Here is a 24,092-nt window from a genome sequence, read left to right on the forward strand (position 1 = left end):
TTTTAAAATAAAGATTTTGGTCCAAACAAATCATAAATTTCTGGGGAATTTAGGAGGAAGGTAGTCAGTTATATAAATCTTTTTCAAATGTATCAAGAAAGCTAGGTTAATTCTTAGAATTTTCTCAATTATGATATCCTCTTCCTTATTTATTTATTTTTTTAATAAGGATAGCTCCTGTGAAGTATCAACAAAAAGCAGACTGAATGTACACAGAGTAAGTGCTTGGTAAGTCACTTCAGTTGTATCTAACTCTTTGCAACCCTATGGGCTGTAGCCCACCAGGATCCTCTCTCCATGGGATTCTTTAGGCCAAAATACATAGTGGGTTGCTATGCCCTCCTCCAGGGGAACTTCCTGACCCAGGGATTGAACCAGCATCTTTTGCATCTCCTGCATTGTCAGTTGGGTTCTTTATCACTAGTGCCACCTGGGAAGTCCTATAGACTAAGTAAGAGGCATCAGCAACAACAAAAATCAAAATGGTAAAATTCTTGTTGAAAGGATAGCTTCTAGTTACCTTCTCCCTGGATCCTATTATAACAGTATGACTTTCATGTTGGATTTATGTATCATTATCATATTTTCTTGATGCTGGGTAAGATTGAAGGCAAAAGGCAAAAGGGGTGGGAGAGGATGAGATGGTTAGATAGCATCACTGACTCAATGGACATGAATTTGAGCAAACTTTGAAAGACAGTGGAAGATAGGGAAGCCTGGCATGCTCCAGTCCATGGGGTCACAGAGAGTCTGATACAATGTAGCTATTGAACAATAACAAATCTCATTTTCTAATACTAAATATTTTATATGATAAATTTAAAAATGTGATATAATCATTGTACCACAGAATTTCATATAGAGATCCTGATTTCCATTTTTAAAATTTTATAGAAGTATATTTGTGTAATTTCAGATTTACAGCAATGTCAGTCAGTTATACATTCACCACTAATTTTTAGATTCTATTCCCATATAGGTCACTCATTAGTGAAATTGAAAGTTGCTCATTCATGACTGACTCTTTGCTATCCCATGGACTATATAGTCCATAGAATTCTCTAGGCCAGAATACTTGAGTGGGTAGCCTTTCCCTTCTCCAAGGGATCTTCCCAACCCAGGGATCGAACCTAGGTCTCGCACATTGCAGGCAGATTCTTTACCAGCTGAGCCACAAAAGAAGCCCAAGAATTCTGCAGTGGGTAGCCTATCCCTTCTCCAGAGGATTTTCCTGACCCAGGAATTGAACTGGGTTCTCCTGCATTGCAGATGGATTCTTTACCAACTGAGCTATCAGGGACGCCCCATATGGTCATTACAGATTATTGAATTGAGTTCCTGTGCTATACAGTAGGTTCTCCCAATTTATCCTCCCACACTCCATTTCCCCCCCTTAACCATAAGATTAACATTATCTTAATCTTAACCTTTAGATTGTTTTCTGAATCTGTAACTCTATTTCTGTTTTATAAATAATTTTATTTGTAGCATTTTTTAAGATTCCACATATAAGTGATATCATATATTTGCAGAGACCTTGCTTTCTAATAAAGCAAAGTGTTATCTCATAAAGAAGTTTAAGTTATTTCATAAATAATACACTAGATATCAAAAACCTCCCATGGAACTAGTTTATTGAATTCAATGTGATTTTCAAATCAGCTCTCTCTTAGTCAGATATGATAATCCCCATACACACAAATGAAAATTTTTAAGAATAAAGATTACCTAGAGGATTTTTTTAGCATAACCATACTCGAAAGAAGATAAAGTGGCCCCTCAAGAATATTTGCATTTTTGTTTTTGTTTTGTAAATAATGGGGTTCTGAAGCATCTATATGTTTTTGGGCAATTAGCAAACACACACAATGGCATAAATTTTCCCTCTCCCACTGCAGACTGAAGATAGAAGCTTAAGAAGTGTGTCTGAGAATATTTCCCTAGTCTGTTTTGAGGAATTGTGGTTTAAAGTATTGCCCTAAGGTAATCACCCTCATTTTCTTTCAAAAATATCCTGGACTGGTCATCTGTACCGTTATCATTTTCAGTATCATTCAGTTCAGTTCAGTCACTCAGTTGTGTCCGACTCTTTGCGACTGCATGGACCGCAGCACGCCAGGCCTCCCTGTCCATCACCAACTCCTGGAGTTTACCCAAACTAATGTCCATCAAGTCAGTGATGCCATTCAACCATCTCATCATCTGTTGTCCCCTTCTCCTCCTGCTTTCAATCTTTCCCAGCATCAGGATCTTTTCAAATGAGTCAGCTCTTTGCATCAGGTGGACAAAGTTTTGGAGTTTCAGCTTCAGCATCAGTCCTTCCAATGAACACTCAGGACTGATTTCCTTTAGGATGGACTGGTTGGATATCCTTGCAATCATTATCACCACTTTAATGATACCGATCATTTTTCACTTTGCATCATGGTTAATAATTTAAAGACATGTTCACATGCTTTGTTTGTTTTAATTCCTACAACTGTCCTGTGGGTAGGTGGGGAAAAAGTTGTCCCCATTTTCAAATAAAGAAACTGGGATTTGTAGCTGCACATTCAGATGAATTTTTGGTAAGCAAGCAGAGCTTGGATCCACGTTTTTGTGAGCACAGTTGTGAGTTTCCCCACTATTCCATACTGTTTTCTTAACTTTCTTGATAATACCTTGACTCTTTGACTTTATGATCTGGTGGGATAACACATCTGAAAACCCCAAACCAGTTGGGAGAGTATGTAGTTATACAACACAAATATTAACAGGGATATTTTAAGAGACCCACCCTGGGTTCACAAACTCACATATCATTGCCCAGATGTTTCCTCTTGCTAACCATGCCCTCTTCCTCCTTATCAGCCTGAAGGCTGAAGTCAGCAACTTTTCTTCAATCCTTCTGCAAGGGCAGGACAATAGGAAACTTCTTAAAAATCTTCAAAGAGGCAGCATATTTAAAAGGAAATCCTATGAGAGGAAACAAATTTTTGAGCAAAGAAGCAAAACTTTTACTTGGCAGTGAAAGACATTAAACACACATATCTATGTGTTTTTTTTATTTTTTTTCTTAGTTTGCAGAATGTAACTATACTAATCTTCACTCATTTAATTTTCACTTTAAGAGTCAAGAGCGCTAACGGATGTGAGAGAATTTGGTTCTCTCAGAAATGCTTCAGATTCTGAACGGCAAACTTTCCCCGTGTTAACACTCATTTTCTTTATGATGAAGTTATGTTCCACAATGTGTGTGAAATGGCACCTTATTAGGAAAAGTGCATCTTGCTTGCCCTGGAGAAGTCTCTGGGTTTCATGTCATATCAAACTGAGACAATCTTAGATGAATGTTCATTTTTGAAAAAAAGGCTATTTGACCTTGAAGATGACATTTCTTACACCGGGCTCCTCAATCTTATTGTGTTAGGCTCTGCTGGCCATCTCTTTTGCAACTTCTCGACTCAGGCATCCTATGAACTCAAAAGCTGCATAGTTCAGATTTAAGTGTATGAGAGTGGCTGTATTCTAATAAAACTTTATTTGCAAAACACAGATGACAGGCTAGTTTTCATTGGTAAGCCATAGTTTGCCAACCCTTTTACAGAGGAAAAATATAATCTACTTCACAAAGTAAGAATTACATTGCCTCAGACAAGTGACATGTGTGATAGAGGATCTGATGTTAAATATGACAGTTAATTTCTTTCCTCTTCCTTTCCAACTCATAAAAATTCTCTCTGAGTGAGACAACAGAGGACCCTTACAGAAGGGACTGGTATTGGTTGATATTTCCTATCTGGAGTGAGTCTTTTCATTTTTGTTTTTTCTGTTTCCTTTTAATGTGTTGGGAGAAAAAAATGTAGGGAGCTGAAGATACCGAATTACTAATTCAACAAATTTATGAACAAATTTGAACTCTATTCGATGTCATTTCCCTCCACTTTCATGCCTTTAAAAATGTTACTTAAGAACAGCTCTTTTAGTGACATTCAATACAGACATGTAAGGAAGCCAGTGGTTGAGGCCAAAGGTGCAGGTAACAGCTGTGCCTCTTTGTTTGAGTAATCGTAATAATGAATAATCAGCCTCAGAGGCATTTACTATTTTAAACTTGACCTCTTGTTCCTGCATTTTATGTCCTCCCTCGCCCTTCTCCAAGAGCAGTCACTAGACCTGCCCCTTCGCTTCTCTGTAGTGGTGTAGTCTTCTTTAGAGCTTGTCCTCTTGACCTCAAGTTTGCAATTATTCTTTTAATGTTCTTACATATCTCATTTGTGTATGTTTTTTTCCCTCAAGTACCTTTAATGAATTAATATAAAAGACATATTACCTTAATACACTAAAATACAGCCGAAGTAAAAATGCACCAAGATTGCAATCAAGTGCCTCCAGTTCAAGGTTTGACTGTATTGCTAATTACTAGCCTGTACTTGAGCAGATCACCTCCCCAGAATGAGCATCAGGCTTCTTATCTGTGACTAGACATAGGAATAACTGCTCTTAAAAATATCAGCAACCCAAGATATACAGATGATACCACTTTAACAGCAGAAAGAAAAGCTAAAGAGCCTCTTGATGAGGGTGAAAGAGGAGAGCAACAAAGCTGGCTTAAAACTCAACATTCAAAAAACTAAGATCATGGCATCTGATCCCATCACTTCATGGCAAATAGAAGGGGGGAAAAGTGGAAGCAGTGACAGGTTTTCTTTTCTTGGACTCCAGAATCACTGTGAAAGGTGACTGCAGGCATGAAATTAAAAGATGCTTGCTCCTTGGAAAGAAAGCTATGACAAACCTTAGACAACATATTAAAAAGCAAAGATATTACTTTGTTGACAAAGGTATATATAGTCAAAGCTATATTTTTTCCAGTAGTCATGAACAGATGTGAGAGTTGGCCCATAAAGAAGGCTGAGCACAAGAACTGATGCTTTCAAACTGGTGCTGGAGAAGACTCTTGAGAGTCTCTTGGACTACAAGGAGAGCAAGCCAATAAGTCATAAAGGAAATCAATCCTGAATATTCATTGGAAGGACTGATGCTGGAGCTGAAGCTCCAATACTCTAGCCATCTGATGTGAAGAGCTAACTCACTGGAAAAGACCCTGATGCTGGGAAAGACTGAAGGAGGAGGAGCAGGGGACGACAGAGGATAAGATGGTTGGATGGCATCACCAACTCAACGGACATGAGTGTGAGCAAACTCTAGGAGATAGTGAAGGACAAAGAAACCTGGTATGTTGTCTAAGGTCTGTCATAGCTTTCTTTCCAAGGAGCAAGGATCTTTTAATTTCATGCCTGTGATCTCAGAGAGCTGGACAGTACTTAGTGACTGAACAACAACAACATCTCTAGATTTCTTGTATGAATAAAATGGATACTAGCTATGAATGCAAATGAGTTACTTGTAATTTATTTCTTGACTGAAGCTGTTATTAAAATCAAAATAATAAATTTATGTTGAATAGCTTTATCATGGAATAGGACTTATGCAAAGCATTGTTAATAAATTTATTTAATTTACTAATTTTCATAACAAATGTGTGACATAATTATATTTCTTTCTATTCCACAGGTGAAAAAATTAAGAACCCCAGTGAAAAGACAACATGTCCAAATTTCATAGTTAGTGGACGAGCTGGGATTGAAACTCTGGAATTTTTAACTCCAAAGTTCTTCCTCTTAATCAGAATGGAACTTGAAGTGATACTAAAGTTTATTTCTTTATCAAATCAGAGAAGACCTATGCATTCTGCATTTACCTTACACAATATTTTAAAGTCTAAATTTAAAAATTAACACTATTAAAGTTTCTTCTTTTGTTATATTTTATTCTAAAAAAATATATAAGCCATATACAGATAATTTACAAAGGGATATTTTCAAATATCACCAGGATATCATCTGGGCCATAATTTCTAAATATAACTTTATCAAAATGGTTATATCAAATATAAAAATATATATAAGTAATTTTATGGCAAATTTGAATAATGAAATTGAAAGATTAGAACTAATATGGATAGATAAGGAGAGAAAAAAGAAAAAAACTGAAAAATATTTGATCTTAAGAATACTTATAAATTTTGATCACAAACTATGTTATAATATAAGCCTCTTTTCTTTCTTTATTGAAGTATAGTTGACTTACAGTATTATATTAGTTTCAGATATATAACACAGTAATTAGATATTTATATACATTACAAAATGATCACCATGATAACTCCGTGTGTTCTGTCACTTCAGTTGCGTCTGACCCTTTGGAACCCTGTGGACTGTAGCTCACAAGGTTCTTCTGTCCATGGGATTTTGCAGGCAAGAATACTGGAGTGGGATGCCATTTCCTCCTCCAGAGGATCTTCCCAACCCAGGGATCTAACCCACGTCTATTACATTTCCTGTATTGGCAGGTGGGTTCTTTACCAGTAGAGTTACCTCACCAGGCAAAGCTATTAAGTGTTATTGACTATACTCCCTATGTTGTACAGCCTATCCAGTGACATTTATTTTATAACTGGACATTTGTATGTCAACTTTCCTCAGCTATTAATATTTTATCAATACCTGTGATCCCATCTTATCTAGTTATCTCCAGCTTATTCTCTATGAGTCTCTTATTATTTCATTATGAATGTTCCTTTATTTGTTTTTGCTTCCACATGTAAGTAAAATCATATGACATTTGTCTTTTTCGGACTGATTTATTTCACTTAGCAAAATGTAAGGTCCATCTATGGTGCTGAAAATGGCAAGATTTTATTCTTTTTTATGACCATTTTAATTATAATGTGGTTTTAGTGTGGACCTATTTGGGTTAATCTTGTTTGGGACTCTCTTTACTTCCTGAACCCAAATGTCTGTTTTCTTTCCCTAATTACGAAATTTTCAGCTATTATTTCTTCAAATAAATTTTCTGCTCCTTTCCTTTATTCTTTCTGTGACTCCTATAATGCAAAAATTAGTACATTGGATGCTGTCCTGCATGTATCCTATGAAAACTGAAAGTCACTAAGTTGTGTCCAGTTAAACTTTATGACCCCCACGAACTGCAGCCCACCAGGCTCTTGTCCATGGAATTCTTCAGGCAAGAATGCTGCATAGGTTAGCCATTCCCTTCTCCAGGGGATCTTCCTGACATAGGGATTGAAACTGGGTCTCTGGCATTGCAGGTAGATTCTTTACCATCTGGGCCAGCAGGCATGCCTCTTAAGCTATCTTTAGTTTCTTTTCTTTTCTTTCTTTCTTTTTTTTTTTTCTGTTCAGCTGGTGTGATTTCTACTACTCTCTCTTCCAATTCACTGATCTGTTCCTTTGGACATCTAATATATTGTTGATTCCTTCTAGAGTGCTTTTTAAATTTCAGTTATTGTATTCTTCAACTCTGTTCAATTCCTCTTTATGTTTTGTAACTTCTGTTAAACTTTTTATTGTGTTCTTTTTCTGAATTTGATGAACATTTTTATGATCCTTACCTTGAATTATGTGTTACATAGATTGCTTTTCTCCACTTCACTTCTTCTTCTGGAGTTTTTGCTTTGTTCCTTGTTTGGGAACATATTCCTCGGTTTCTTCTTTTTGCCTACTTATTTTTGTTTATTTCTATTTATTAGGTAAATTAGTTACATTTTCCAAGTGTGGAGAATTGACCTTATGTATAAGATCTCCTGTGGAGTCTGGCAACACAGTCCCCTCTAGTCACCAAAGCTATATGCTTTAGGGGTGCCCCCTACAAGGGCTGCATGGGCCTTTCTGTTGCACTGGGGTGATTATTGTGAGTGTACAATATGTTGTTCTAATAGACAGTCACCCTGTGAATAGCTGTAATTTTGGTGTGCCCATGAGAGGAAGTGAGCTCAGTGTCTCCCTTCTCTGCCAGCTGGACACACCTCTAACCTATTTTATTTTCATGTCTCCTAAGGACAATGGAAGCAGAATTAGAAGTTAAAAGAAAACTAAAATATTTTGTTTAAAAATCCAATGAGAGACACAATATCAAAGGAAATTACAAAATATGTTGATCAGAATTATGACAAAAACATAGCAAATGAAAATCTGCCATATGCAGTTAAAATGATATCAGAGAATAAGTATAGGTCCTTAAACATAAAAAACCAAAAAGTAGAGGTAGGTGAAGAAGAAGGAAGAGGAAAGAGGAGAGGAAGAAGTAAAGGAAGAGGAAAGGAAGAGAAAGGAGAGGGAGAAAAAGTAAAAGCTAGTGTTCAGAGGTCCTTCCAGGGACAGAGACAAGAAAAAATAGGAAAGAACATAAGACATGAGGGTCACATTTTACATTTGATGAGCTTTCTCATGTTCCAAGGGGAGAGTGAGGTTGTGGAATGTGCTGCTCAGAAACATTAACTGACATTCTCGAAAACATGTGGCTCTTATTAGGTTAGTATTTAACCTAGATCTTCTGACCTCCCAATAAATTTCAATATAATTTAATGGCTCTCTCCAAAATCATAAATATTTGTTTAAAATATACATAAATTTTTAATTCTAATTATGCATTAAGATTAGATCTATGTGCAAATATTCCTACTACTAATAGATATCAAGCAAGGTGTTTGTTCTTCCTTTTCTTTAAAGACTGTGGATTTTATTTTTTTTAATTATTCTTCATTTGACTCTGTAGAGAACTCATAAAAACATTAGGAGTTGAAATGAAACATAGAAGGAAATTGAAATTGGCATAAAGCCAAATGAACATACATTAGCCTCTAAGGTGTCTTTATTAGCAATGAGCCTTTCTGACTTTTCAATTGCTTAATGAACTGTGCTTACTGTTGCTGCAGTAAGGGGCCCAGGGTACTGAGTTATAGGGAAAACCACTTAAGAACATGAGAAAATAGACCTCTGAATTTCTGTTATACACTTTAAAAGAAGTGTAGAGTTTGATACTGCATTCTTTTGCTTTGCCTGGTCATCTGAAACACTTCTAGTGCAAAGTTAAGGCACGTTATAAACCCTGTCTTATAATGGTCGTATTACATCAAACAGGACTGCCTCCTCACTCCAAGAACAAAGATCTGAATGCTTGAAGACACATTACAAAATAAGGATTTGAGCCAGTTTAGTACTCAAGGAAATGGCAACCCACTTCAGTATTCTTGCCTGGGAAATCCATGGAGAGAGAGAAAGGATCCTGGAAGGCTATAGTCCACAGCGGTCACAGAGAGTGGACACAGCTGAGAAAGTAACATACACACTTGTGTTGAATATTTCTAAAAAAGTATAATTTAATGCATTTTTAGCTTTGAAGCACTGGAAGGAGAGTATATAGATTTGGGAGTTTCCACCCCAACTTTGAGGTATACATATCAATAAATCAAGATGTTTTATAGAAACATCTTGTTTATGTAAGTGGCTTCTCTGATAGCTCAGTTGGTAAAGAATCCACTTGCAATGCAGGAGACCCCGGTTCCATTGCTGGGTCAGAAAGATCCGCTGGAGAAGGGATAGGCTACCCACTCCAGTATTCTTGGGCTTCCCTTGTGGCTCAGGTGGTAAAGAATTTGCCTGCAATGTGGGAGACCTGCATGTGATCCCTGGGTTGGGAAGATCCCCTGGAGAAGGGAAAAGCTACCCACTCTGGTATTCTGGCCTGGAGTTGCAAAGAGTCGGACACGACTGAGCAACTTTCACTTCACTTGTTTATATAACAACATTTTGCTTATATAACAAAAAGGACACTAAAACATTGGAGGATAAAAGGCATCAGGAGAGACTACATAGTACTTCAAGTGCACAATGAAGAAAGTTTGGGCAATTGCTGGCTTGAAGATCAACTGCTTTGCCAAGGTCTTAGTTCAGCCACAGATAAGCTAGTACATTCAGGAGGGAAAGAACGCAGAAGCAAAGCCCTGGTTAGAATGCTAGATTGTACACACTTCTGTTTCTCTGTAAGCATCTCAGGCTTCACTGGGCACACTTTTTCTTAAACAGTGGGGTTTTCTCTATCCCAGTTGATGAGTTGTAAGGACTTTGGCATTAAACTGAGCAGAAACAGAGAAGGTGTGTGTGCTCAGTCGTGTCCAATTCTTTGCGACCCCGTGGACTGTAGCCTGCTAGGCTCCTCTGTCCATGGAATTTCCCAGGCAAGAATACTGGAGTGGGTTGCCATGCTCTCCTCCAGGGGATCTTTCTGACCCAGGGATAGAATCTGTATCTCTCATATCTCCTGCATTGGCAGACAGTTTCTTTACCACTGAGTCAACTAGAAAGACCATCAGAGTGAGAAATGTCAAAAGGGATCATGCCAACCACTCTTTCAGGTATTACCCTGAAAGGCAGGTGTTCTGAAAACATTCCAAAAAGACGCACTTCTAAAGACAGCAAAACTAAGTAAATTTATGAAGGTCATTAGCTATGGCATTGTGAAGACCGCTTTCAAAAATGGAATGAGTTGACTTCCCTGGTGGTTTGGAGGTTAAGACTTCGTCTTAGATCCCACATGTTTCAGGACCAGGAAAGTCAAAGCATAAAGCAGAAACAATACTGTAAAAAAAACATTCAGTAAAGACTTCAAAAATCAGTTCAGTTCAATATAGTTCAGTCACTCAGTCATGTCCGACTTTTTGAGACCCTATGAACTGCAGGACACCAGCCTTCCCTGTCCATCACCAACTACCAGAGCTTTCTCAAACTCATGTCCATAACGTCATTGATTCCATCCAACCATCTCATCCTCTGTGGTCCCCTTCTCGGTTTGGTTCAGTTCGGTTCAGTCACTCAGTCGTGTCCTACTCTTTGCAACCCCATGAATTGCAGCACGCCAGGCTTCCCTGTCCATCACCAACTCCCAGAGTTCACTCAGACTCATGTTCAACGAGTCGGTGATGCCATCCAGCCATCTCATCCTCTGTCCTCCCCTTCTTCTCCTGCCCTCAATCCCTCCCAGCATCAGAGTCTTTTCCAATGAGTTAACTCTTCACATGAGGTGGCCAAAGTATTGGAGTTTCAGCTTTGGCATCAGTCCTTCCAATGAACAACCAGAACTGGTCTCCTTTAGGATGGACTGGTTGGATCTCCTTGCAGTCCAAGGGACTCTCAAGAGTCTTTTCCAACATCATAGTTCAAAAGCATCAATTATTCAGCGTTCAGCTTTCTTCACAGTCCAACTCTCACATCCATCCCCTTCTAGTCCACATTAAAAAAATCTTTGAAAAGGTATACACATTCCTAGATTTGGAATATCCCTTTAAATTGAAATAAAATTCCTAGTTGGTCTTGCTATCTGGAAGAGCAGATTCTTAGCTAACTGCTCTGGCATCTGGTTTATTATGGGTTGTGTCTCATAGTAAGGAGAAGCTCCATCTATCTGAGAAACAAGGTGCACTTAATGAAACTGTTCAGTAATAAACATGTCATTCACTCCTATTTCCACCTCTCCTAAAGACTATAGAATTGATTTTCAAATGAACACCATAGATTCAAAGAAGGACTAAATTAGTTTAATAACAGATAAGTAATCTGACCATAGCACTTGACATGAGACGGTATGAGGTATAATTATTTTCTGTATTTATTTGACCTGTCCCTGGCAGCTACTTCATCTGAGGATCTTTGGAAATCTTAATTTCAATTCCTGAGCATTTTGAATTCTCATTTCAGAAATATTCATTTCAATTTTTGATGTGCAAACACACTTTTGATTTCTGGACCTAAATATTTTTATTGTGATGATGTCATCTGAAATCTAGATGCCAAATATTTAACTCCTTCATCCATCATAGTATGCACTGATGACCCAAATTCTGAGTAATTAAGGAAGTAATTGTTCTGTTAGAATTGTTTTTGCACAAGGAACATTACAATTCAATATGTTAAATTAGAAATAACCTCCCATTGTTTTAGAGGATGAATAATATTCAAATATATACAAGCAGATCTGTAAGGGGAAATGCATTTACAAAAACTGCATTTGAACAAAGATACTGTGTGTGCAGTTGCTGTCGATTCTCTGAAATGAATCCATATTGTGAAAAGAGATCGGCAGTACTTGTTGATAATGACCATGGAAAAATTTGGCATCTGCATATTTTTCTAGTTAAAGAAATAATCCTAGAGCACTAATTTATGCTAATGATACATCATTTAGCTTCACAAAGACAGACAGCTGAGCTAAGGTCCATTTCCTATTTATGGGAAGTCATGTACAGCATTCAGTTGCAATGTGCACTGAAGTTTAAAAAAATTCAAACGAATGGAAAATACAAAGTTGCTGGCAGAAGGGCTCTTGCCCTAAATGGCAATTTGAATTTAATTACAAATGATACCTACATGAATTTTCTATCAACATTTAGAAAAACACTCAGCCTTGCTTTCCTCCTGTATAGAATTTCTAATTTGTCTTTATATTCTATTATTGCCTAAACCAAATGCCTTGGGAATTATGTGTTTATAAATCTTACTCTCCTACTAGAAAGATATTCAGGACAGTAAATATATCATATTGGTTTCTACATCCCTATATTCTAGCCCAATGTCTTTTCAGCATTATGTGGAAAAATATATACATATATATATATATATATATATATATATATATATATTTAGTTAATTGAGTCATTTTCTCTTTCCTAAAGTTTGACATAACCTCATTTTCTCAAACACCAATTCCACATTTTTTTCCTGCAGATATCAAACCACTTCAACTCATTTGCCACAAAGATAGCATTTGATCATATGTTATGCATTGTTTGTTAGCTGTTTTATCCACTACCCAATTGATTAGTTAACTTATAACTTACTAATATATTAATTCATCTAATGATCAAATATTTCAGAGTTTTTATTTTTAAGGACAAACAAAGCATGAAGTAGTAATTTTTAATTTCCAAAGATTTCTAGGCCAGCACTAAGTACACACAGTATTTGTGTAAATTTGATCAAGTTACTTAAATATCTCTTTGCTTTAGCTTCCACTATCATTAAATGGAGATGCAACAGCATACTGTATTTGTAATAAATATTAAGTGAGTTACACAGATAAGATACAGCAATAGAATAAGTATGATAAAGCTGTTCATCAATGCTATTGTATTAGCTGACCAACAAATTTATACAAACCTTCCTGAGATCACATACTTTAGAAAGGAAGAGAAAAAAATTTAACAGCATTAATCTAGGAAAGATTGTCTCTATTTACCAAAGTTCATAAGTGGGATTTTTTTTTTAATTTTATAATCATAAAATAATTTTAAAATAAAGCTGTGTAAAGAGTGGTGACCTATTTAACACAATTAGTAATATGAGTAATGAATGAACTGATGAATCAAGTTACCTTTCCTGCTTAAATATAGTAAACTGTGAATTCACTGGATTATTTTATTCTACAACAATTAGCCATTATTCTTTAAACTTTTTGAAGTGGAAAAAATGGCCAATCCAGTCTCATTTGGACGGGTTTGTCTTAAGAATGCTTACCTGAAAGTTTGTCTTAAGAATGCTTACATGAATTTCAGAACTTATACTCGTGGTGATTTTTATTTTTTATTTTTTTTACTACTTTTAAATTGTTTTTTCTAAAATAAAGCTAAATGGCAAAGTTTGAGCCTTAAAAATAAACTTAAGCCATTATTTATTAATCTAGATTTTTCAACTGGTTTATTTCTTAACTTAAAAAAAGAATCTAACTGTATTAAATTTGAGGAATATGGGACTAGAATATAGGGCTTCCCTGGAGACTCAGCTGGTAAAGAATCTGCCTGCAATGTGGGAAACCTGGGTTTGATCCCTGGGTAGGGAAGATCCCTGGAAAAGGGAAAGGCTACTCACTCCAGCATGTGCACTCATCTCACATGCTAGTAAAGTAATGCTCAAAATTTTCCAAGCCAGGCGTCAGCAATACGTGAACCGTGAACTTCCAGATGTTCAAGCTGGTTTTAGAAAAGGCAGAGGAACCAGAGATCAAATTGCAAACATCCGCTGGATCATGGAGAAAGCAAGAGAGTTCCAGAAAACATTGATTTCTGCTTTATCGACTGTGACAAAGGCTTTGATTGTGTGGATCGCAATAAACTGTGGAAAATTCTGAAAGAGATGGGAATACCAGACCACCTGACCTGCCTCTTGAGAAACCTATATGCAAGTCAGGAAGCAACAGTTAGGACTGGACATGGAACAACAGACTGGTTCCAAATAGGAAAAGGAGTACATCAAGGCTGTATATTGTCACCCTGCTTATTTAACTTCTATGCAGAGTACATCATGAGAAACGCTGGGCTGGAAGAAGCACAGGCTGGAATCAAGATTGCCGGGAGAAATATCAATCACCTCAGATATGCAGATGACACCACCCTTATGGCAGAAAGAGAAGAGGAACAAAACAGCCTCTTGTTGAAAGTGAAAGAGGAGAGTGTCTTAAGGCTCAGCATTCAGAAAGTTGGCTTAAGGCTCAACATTCAAAAAGTTGGCTTAAGGCTCAACATTCAGAAAACGAAGATCATGACATCTGTTCCCATCACTTCATGGGAAATAAATGGGGAAACAGTGTCAGACTTAATTTTTGGGGGCTCCAAAATCACTGCAGACGGTGATTGCAGCCATGAAATTAAAAGACGCTTACTCCTTGGAAGGAAAGTTATGACCAAACTAGATATTATATTAAAAAGCAAAGACATTATTTTGCCAACAAAGGTCCATCTAGTCAAGGCTATGGTTTTTCCAGTGGTCATGTACGGATGTGAGAGTTGGACTGTGAAGAAAGCTGAGCGCCGAAAAATTGATGCTTTTGAACTGTGGTGTTGGAGAAGACTCTTGAGAGTCCCTTGGACTACAAGGAGATCCAACCAGTCCATTCTAAAGGAGATCAATCCTAAGTGCTCATTGGAGGGACTGATGCTAAAGCTGAAACTCCAATACTTTGGCCATCTCATGTGAATAATTGACTCATTGGAAAAGACTCTGATGCTGGGAGGGATTGGGACAGGTGGAGAAGGGGACGACAGAGGATGAGATGACTGGATGGCATCACCAACTTGATATACATGAGTTTGAATAAACCCTGGGAGATGGTGATGGACAGGAAGGCCTGACATGCTGGATTCATGGGGTCGCAAAGAGTCTGATACGACCAAGAGACTAGATACGACTAAGAGACTAACACTTCTACTTGTAAACACTTGAATAAGACTAGAATGGAAACTAAAAGCCTGATCTCACCTCCTAGAATGGAGACCTCCTCACTTTGTTCATCCCTAGAAAATCACTTAACTTCTCTGAACCTTCATGACCCCATTTGAAAATATGATGTGTAGAAAAAATAGAAAATGTAAGCAGAGTATCTCACACATTGTTTGGTACAGTAGACGCACTGTGATGTTTATTTCTATCACTCCCAAGGCTTCTCCTTGAAGCTATGATATATCTGCTCAAAATAGAACAGTGATTTTTCATTACTTTTATTGGAAATCCTAACATTTCTTCTTCCATAGAAATGTAATAATTGATGTTATTGGCAGCCACTCTTTATTAAAATGTTATACTTAAAAATCATCCAAGATCCTTGAAAAACATCTAATTCCAAGTTCCTTTTAGTACTTTCATAATCATTGCCACAGCCCTGCAGTATAATCATGAACACTTTTCTTCAGTATCCCTATTATCCAGGAACCCTCTCCTTCCAAAAAAAAGAGTTGCATTTTAAAGTCTATTCAACTCTGAAATTCCCCTCCCCTAGTTTCCCTTCAGTGACTCCATCCTGATTCCTTGGGAATCCACATAGCAAGTATTATCTGTCTTTGAATGCCAGTCCTTAACTCTTATCATCCAGCTAGCTTATTGCCCTCTTTCACCTTTTCTTCTCTCAAAGGAAGCTTATTGCTTGCTGAGGTTTGAGGTAAGTTATTTACTCCCTAAATTTAAGATATATGCTCCTTGAAAGCAAGGCTATGATAAGCCTAAGCATATTAAAAAGCAAAGACATCACTTTGATAACAAAGGTTCATGCAGTTAAACTTTGTTTTTCCAGTAGTCATGTATGGATGTGAAAGTTGGACCATAAGGAAAGCTGAATACCAAAGAACTGAATTGCTTTCAAATTGTGGTGTTGGAAAAGATTCCCAAGATTCCTTTGGACAGCAAGAGATCAAAGCAGTCAATCCTAAAGGAAATGAACCATGAATATTCACTGGAAGGACTGATGCTGAAGCTGAAGCTCTAATACTTTGGACACCTGACGTGAAAAGTCAACTCATTGGAAAAGACCCTGATGCTGGGAAAGATTAAAGACAAAAGAAGAAGAGGGCAGCAGAGGATGAGATGGTTAGATGGCATCACTGACTCAATGGACATGAATCTGAGCAAACTCCAGGAGATAGTGAAGGACATGGAAGCCTGGGATGCTCTGGTCTATGGGATGCTTTAAGGAGTCAGACACAGCTTAGTGACTGAACAATAGTATTTACTGTGTTTGGGGACTCAATTTATTTAGCTAAAATTATGAATAATCATATCTCCTCTTCTTGGTTCTGAGGAATTAATGATAAATATCATTAAATAAATATTAGTACCTTTGTGTGTCAGGCATTAGTTGAGAAATTATGGGTTTAAAATGAACAGAATGCACAAATCTCCTGCTATTATGAACTCACTTTCTTGTGGGGTAGCCGAGAGTACACAACCTATAATGTGGTATAGAAACACATGTAAGAATTAAAGATTTTAAAATTTAAAAAAAAAAAAATAAGCAAAATAGAAAATAGGTCAGTAGGTAGGGCTAAGTACTAATAAGAGAAATAAAGTAATATGCTATTTGAAATACTGGAACTTGAGGTATTAAATTTAGACATTGTAATGAAGGGAATAAATAGCTCATGATGTGAGCCACAGTCATCTCGCAGTCTTGTTTTTGCTGACTGTATAGAGTTTCTCTATCTTTGGCTGCAAAGAATATAATCAATCTCATTTCGGTGTTGACCATGTGGTGATGTCCATGTGTGGAGTCTTCTCTTGTCTTCTTGGAAGAGAGTGTTTGTTATGACCAGTGCGTTCTCTTGGCAAAACTCTATTAGCCTTTGCCTTGCTTCATTCCATACTCCAAGGCCAATTTGCCTGTTGCCCTAGGTGTTTCTTGTCTTCCTACTTTTGCCTTCCAGTCCCCTATAATGAAAAGGACATCTTTTTGGGGTATTAGTTCTAAAAGGCCTTGTAGGTCTTCATAGAACCGTTCAACTTCAGCTTCTTCAGCATCACTGGTTGGGGTAAAGACTTGGATTACTGTGATATTGAATGGTTTGCCTTGGAAACGAACAGAGATCATTCTGTCGTTTTTGAGATTGAATCCAAATACTGCATTTCGGGCTCTTTTGTTGACCACGATGGCTACTCCATTTCTTCTGAGGGATTCCTGCCTGCAGTAGTAGATATAATGGTCATCTGAGTTAAATTCACCCATTCCAGTCCATTTTAGTTTGCTGATTTCTACAATGTAGACATTCACTCTTGCCATCTCCTGTTTAATGACTTTCAATTTGCCTTGATTCATGGACCTGACATTCCAGGTTCCTATGCAATATTGCTCTTTCCACCATCTGACCTTGCTTCTATCACCAGTCACATCCACAGCTGGGCATTGTTTTTACTTTGGCTCCATCCCTTCATTCTTTCTGGAGTTATTTCTCCACTGATTTCCAGTAGCAAAACAAGAATGGGAGCTGACTGTGGTTCAGGTTATGAGCTCGTTATTGCCAAATTCAGACTTAAATTGAAGAAAGTAGGGAAAACCAGTAGACCATTCAGGTATGATGTAAATCAATTCCCTTATGATTAAACAGTGGAAGTGAGAAGTAGATTTAAGGGACTAGATCTGACAGATAGAGTGACCGATGAACTATGGACTAAGGTTTGTGACATTGTGCAGGAGACAGGGATCAAGACCATCCCCATGGAAAAGAAATGCAAAAAAGCAAAATGGCTGTCTGGGGGGGGCGGGTGGCGGTACTTCCAAATAGCTGTGAAAAGAAGAGAAGTGAAAGGCAAAGGAGAAAAGGAAAGATATAGGCATCTGAATGCAGAGTTCCAAAGAATACCAAGAAGAGATAAGAAAACCTTCCTCAGCAATCAATGCAACGAAATAGAAGAAAACAACAGAGTGGAAAAGACTAGAGATCTCTTCAAGAAAATTAGAGATACCAAGGGAACATTTCATGCAAAGATGGGCTCGATAAGGGACAGAAATGATATGGACCTAACAGAAGCAGAAGATATTAAGAAGAGGTGGCAAGAATACACAGAACTGTACAAAAAAGATTTTCATGACCCAGATAATCACGATGGTGTGATCACTAATCTAGAGCCAGACATCTTGGAATGTGAAGTCAAGTGGACCTTAGAAAGCATCACTATGAACAAAGATAGTGGAGGTGATGGAATTCCAGTTAAGCTGTTTCAAATCCTGAAAGATGATGCTGTGAAAGTGCTGCACTCAATATGCCAGCAAATTTGGAAAACTCAGCAGTGGCCACAGGACTGGAAAAGGTCAGTTTTTATTCCAATTCCAAAGAAAGGCAATACCAAAGAATGCTCAAACTACTGCACAATTGCACTCATCTCACATGCTAGTAAAGTAACGCTCAAAATTCTCAAGGCAGGCTTCAGCAAAACGTGAACCATGAACTTCCAGATGATCAAGCTGGTTTTAGAAAAGGCAGAGGAACCAGAGATCTAATGGCCAACATCTGCTGGATTATCAGAAAAGCAAGAGAGGTCCAGAAAAACATCTATTTCTGCTTTATTGACTATGCCAAAGCCTTTGACTGCGGATCACAAGAAACTGTGGAAAATTCTGAAATAGATGGGAATACCAGATTACCTGACCTGTCTCTTGAGAAACCTATATGCAGGTCAGGAAGCAACAGTTAGAACTGGACATGGAACAACAGACTGGTTCCAAATAGGAAAAGGAGTATTTCAAGGCTGTATATCATCACCATGCTTATTTAACTTATATGCAGAGTACATCATGAGAAACACTGGGCTGGAAGAAGCACAAGCTGGAATCAAGATTGCCAGGCGAAATATCAATAACCTCAGATATGCAGGTGACACCACCCTTATGGCAGAAAGTTAAGAGGAACTAAAAAGCCTCTTGATGAAAGTGAAAGAGGAGAGTGAAAAAGTTGGCTAAAAGCTCAACATTCAGAAAATGAAGATCATGGCATCTGGTTCCATCACTTCATGGGAAATAGATGGAGAAACAGTGGAAACAGTGTCAGACTTTATTTTTGGGGGCTCCAAAATCACTGCAGATGGTGATTGCAGCCATGAAATTAAAAGACGCTTACTCCTTGGAAGAAAAGTTCTGACCAACCTAGGTAGCATATTGAAAAGCAGAGACTTTACTTTGCCTACAAATGTCCATCTAGTCAAGGTTATGGTTTTTCTAATGGTCATGTGTGGATGTGAGAGTTGGACTGTGGAGAAAGCTGAGTGCCGAAGAATTGATGCTTTTGAACTGTGGTGTTGGAGACGACTCTTGAGAATCCCTTGAACTGCAAGGGATTCTCATCCAGTCCATTCTAAAGGAGATTAGTCCTAGGTGTTCTTTGGAAGGAATGATACTAAAGCTGAAACTCCAGGACTTTGGCACCTCATGGGAAGAGTTGACTCATTGGAAAAGACTCTGATGCTGGGAGTGATTGGGGGCAGGAGGAGAAGGGAAGGACAGAGGATGAGACGGTTGGATGACATCACCAACTCGATGGACGTGAGTTTAGGTGAGCTCCGGGAGAAGGTGATGGACAGGCAATTTATGGGGTCGCAAAGAGTTGGACAGTACTGAGCGACTGAACTGAACTGAATTAAACTCCAGGGTGAAATTTGATTCTCAATCCTTTAGTCTTCTTCCTCTGAAAAATTGAACATAAAGCTACATAAAGAGTGAGATTTACCTTCAAATCATAATTTGTAAATTCAACTACTGAGTACATGCTTATTGAAATTTCATGTTCAGGAAGGAGCTAGGTAAATGATACTCAGGGAATTCTTATTTTTTCTCTTTACAATCAAATGTAATAATATTAGATAAAAAGTTGATATTTTTCTAATGGGATTACTCCTAGGTGCTCAATCACTTTAGTTGTGTCAGGCTCTTTGAGATCCTATGGACTGTAGCCAGTCACAGGGTCAACTTGATAGTTGGAATAGGAAATTATCTTTTAAGCCCTCACAGTATCTTAGAATTTCCTCTATAACTACAGTTACCACACCAGACAGTATATTTTCTTCTGACATTATTAGACTCTTAAATAAATAAAAGATACTTCGATTGCCATTTCAAGATGTTTTGACTGAAGCGACTTCACATATTTTGATTGATAATAACAGAAACTGATTTTGAAGTATTGTATTAAAAAAAAAAAAAGAATACTTACTGGATTTCAAAGATTTTAAGAACTCCAGAGGTCTCTGCATGGATCTGGTGTTCATTTTTTTTTAAAATTTATTCTTTTATTGAAGGATAATTGCTTTAAAGAATTTTGTTGTTTTCTGTCAAACCTCAACATGAATCAGCCATAGATATACATATATTCTTCCCTTTTGAACCTCCCACCTATCTTCCTCCCCAATCCATCCCCTAGGTTGATATAGAGTCCCTGTTTGAGTTTTCTGAGCCATACAGCAAATTCCCATTTGCTATCTATTTTACATATGGTAATGTATGTTTCCAAATTACTCGTTCCATACATCTCACCTTCTTCTCCCCATTCCCCATGTCCATAGGTTGATTCTCTGTCTATTTCTCCATTGCTGCCCTGTAAATTAATTCTTCAGCCTCATTTTTCTAGAGTCTGTACATGCTTGTTAGAGTATGATATTCATCTTTCTCTTTCTGACTCACTTCACTCTGTATAATAGGTTCTAGGTTCATCCACTTCATCAGAACTGACTTAAATGCATTCATTTATGGCTGAGTAATATACCACTGGGAGAGACAGCAAGGGGATATTTCATGCAAAGATGGGCCAAATAAAGGACAGAAATGGAATGGACCTAACAAAAGCAGAAGATATGAAGAAGAGGTGGCAAGAATACACTGATGAACTACACAAAAAGATCTTCATGACCCAGCTAACCATGACAATGTGACCACTCACCTAGAGCCAGACATTCTAGAATGCAAAATCAAGTGGGCCTTAGGAAGCATCGTTATAAACAAAGCTAGTGGAGGTGATGGAATTCCAGTTGAGCTGTTTCAAATAATAAAAGATGATGCTGTGAACGTGCTGCCCTCAATATCTCAGCAAACTTGGAAAACTCAGCAGTGGCCACAGGACTGGAAAAGGTCAGTTTTCATTTCAATCCCAAAGGAAGGCAATGCCAAAGAATGTTCAAACTACTGCACAATTACACTCATCTCACACACTAGCAAAGTAATGCTCAAAATTCTCCAAGCCAGGCTTCAACAATGTGTGAACCATGAACTTCCAAAGTTCAAATCCAGTTCAAGCTTCATTTAGAAAGGACAGAGGAACAGAGATCAAATTGAGAACATCCGTTGGAGCATCAGAAAAGCAGGAGAGTTCCAGAAAAACATCTACTTCTGCTTTATTGACTATGCCAAAGCCTCTGTGTGGATCACTACAAACTGTGGAAATTTCTTAAGAGATGGGAATAACAGTCCACCTCATCTACCTCCTGAGAAATCTGTATGCAGGTCAAGAAGCAACAGTTAGAACTGGACATGGAACAACAGACTGGTTGCAGATCTGGAAAGGAGTATGTCAAGGCTGTATATTGTCACCCTGCTTATTTAACTTATATGCATCATGAGAAATGCTATGCTAGATGAAGCATAAGCTGGAATCAAGAATACAAGAAGAAATATCAATAACCTCAGATATGCAGATGACATCACCCTTATGGCAGAGAGTGAAGAAGAACTAAAGAGCCTCTTTTATTTTTTTTCATTTTTTAAAAATTTTTTAAATTTTGAAATCTTTAATTCTTACATGCGTTCCCAAACCTGAACCCCCCTCCCACCTCCCTCCCCATAACATCTCTCTGGGTCATCCCCATGCACCAGCCCCAAGCATGCTGTATCCTGCATCAGACATAGACCAGCGATTCAATTCTTACATGATGGTATACATGTTAGAATGCCATTCTCCCAAATCATCCCACCCTCTCCCTCTCCCTCTGAGTCCAAAAGTCCATTATACACATCTGTGTCTTTTTTCCTGTCTTGCATACAGGGTCGTCATTGCCATCTTTCTAAATTCCATAGATATGTGTTAGTATACTGTATTGGTGTTTTTCTTTCTGGCTTACTTCACTCTGTATGATCGGCTCCAGTTTCATCCATCTCATCAGAACTGATTCAAATGAATTCTTTTTAACGGCTGAGTAATACTCCATTGTGTATATGTACCACAGCTTTCTTATCCATTCATCTGCCGATGGACGTCTAGGTTGTTTCCATGTCCTGGCTATTATAAACAGTGCTGCGATGAACATTGGGGTACATCTGTCTCCTTCAATTCTGGTTTCCTCGGTGTGTATGCCCAGCAGTGGGATTGCTGGGTCATTCAGTAGTTCTATTTGCAATTTTTTAAGGAATCTCCACACTGTTCTCCATAGTGGCTGTACTAGTTTGCATTCCCACCAACAGTGTAAGAGGGGTCCCTTTTCTCCACACCCTCTCCAGCATTTATTGCTTGCAGATTTTTGGATCGCAGCCATTCTGACTGGTGTGAAGTGGACTGGAAAGGGGCAATTGCAGACCTGGAGAGACTTTACTTACCTAACTGCAAGCAGGCTTCTTTGCTAAGACTTCTGGGGGTGCTGGACAGTCACAATCTTCCTCACGGGGGGCACCAGCGGTCCACCCAGAAAGCTGAGCAGCAGCGGCAGAAAAGGTGACAAGCCGCGGCGATCATGCTCGCCAAACTCCTGAGCTACTAGGACCTGGGAAGGGCACAAAGCGCAGTCCCAGCCGAATCTGTGCCTCTGAGGGCTACCTGAGGGCCGAATCTGAGTGGCTTGGACTGGGGAAGTGCACGCAGCCTAGGGCCGGCCCCAGACGGTTCCTGGCTGAGCATCGTAGAGCTGGAGTGGTTTGTGCCCTGCGAGAAGGGACAGGTCAAGCAGGGCTGAGACACTGTGTGCACACGACAGTGCTATTTGTTTGCAGCATCCCTCCCCACAGCGCGACTGAACTAGTGAGCCTAAAAAACCAGCAAACAGAAGAAGTTAAACAGAGGGAACCACCTTGGAAGTGATACCACACGGCCCACAACATCAGAGAAGGGCTAGATATATTTTTACTATTTTTAAAATCATTCCTTTGTTTGTTTGTTTGTTTTTTGTTTGTTTTTTCTTTTTTTTCTAATTTTTTTAATTGTTAAGTCTTCTATTTCTCTTCTAATTTTTATTTCTATAACCTACTATTACTATTTTTAAAAAAAAAGACTTTTTTTTTTTTTTTAAGGCAAACACCATATATAGTCTTTGGATGGTTGTTGGTGGTTTTTTGTTTGTTTGTTTGTTTTTGTTGTTGTTTTTTTGGTTTGTTTTAATAATTCTTGTGTGTTTTTTTTCTTTTCTTTCTTCCTTTTTCCTTCTGCTTTTCTTTAATATTGTATCTTTGAAAATCCAACCTCTACTCTAGATTTTTAATCTTTGCTCTTAGGTTTTTGTTGTCAATTTTGAACATTTAAAGAGCCTCTTGATGAAAGTGAAAGATGAGAGTGAAAATGTTGGCCTGTAACTCAACACTCAGAAAACTAAGGTCATGGCATCGGGTCCCATCACTTCATGTCAAATAGATGGGGAAACAATGGAAACAGTGAGAGACTTAATTTTCTTGTGTTCCAAAATCACTGCAGTTGTGACTGTAGCCATGAAGTTAAAAGACACTTGCTCCTTGGAAGAAAAGCTATGACCAACCTGGGCAGCATATTAAAAAGCAGATGCATTACTTTGCCAACAAATGTCCATCTAGTCAAAGCTATGATTTTTCCAGTAGTCATTTATGGATGTGAACACTGGACTATAAGAAAGCTGAGTGCCTAGTGCCTAAGAATTGATGCTGTTGAATTGTGGTGTTGGAGAAGACTCTTGAGAGTCCCTTGGACTGCAAGGAGATTAAATCAGTCCATCCTAAAG

General features: G+C 38.0%; 1 protein-coding gene and 1 long non-coding RNA gene across 2 annotated transcripts in view; one reads left to right on the forward strand and one right to left on the reverse strand.

Annotated features, from left to right (window-relative positions):
* The window catches only part of LOC132659984 (uncharacterized), a 57,870-nt gene that overhangs the window by 16,387 nt on the left and 17,391 nt on the right, over window positions 1-24,092 (forward strand). The gene's annotated exons all lie outside the window — the stretch shown is intronic.
* LOC132659983 (uncharacterized) overlaps window positions 1-24,092 on the reverse strand; it is a 41,201-nt gene that overhangs the window by 5,455 nt on the left and 11,654 nt on the right. Inside the window, exon 2 of the long non-coding RNA XR_009601113.1 lies at window positions 2,796-2,955. This is a non-coding gene — a long non-coding RNA (uncharacterized LOC132659983). The remainder of the gene's footprint in view (window positions 1-2,795; window positions 2,956-24,092) is intronic.

This window comes from Ovis aries, chromosome 6 (assembly GCF_016772045.2).
Source record: "Ovis aries strain OAR_USU_Benz2616 breed Rambouillet chromosome 6, ARS-UI_Ramb_v3.0, whole genome shotgun sequence".
NCBI lineage: Eukaryota > Metazoa > Chordata > Mammalia > Artiodactyla > Bovidae > Ovis > Ovis aries.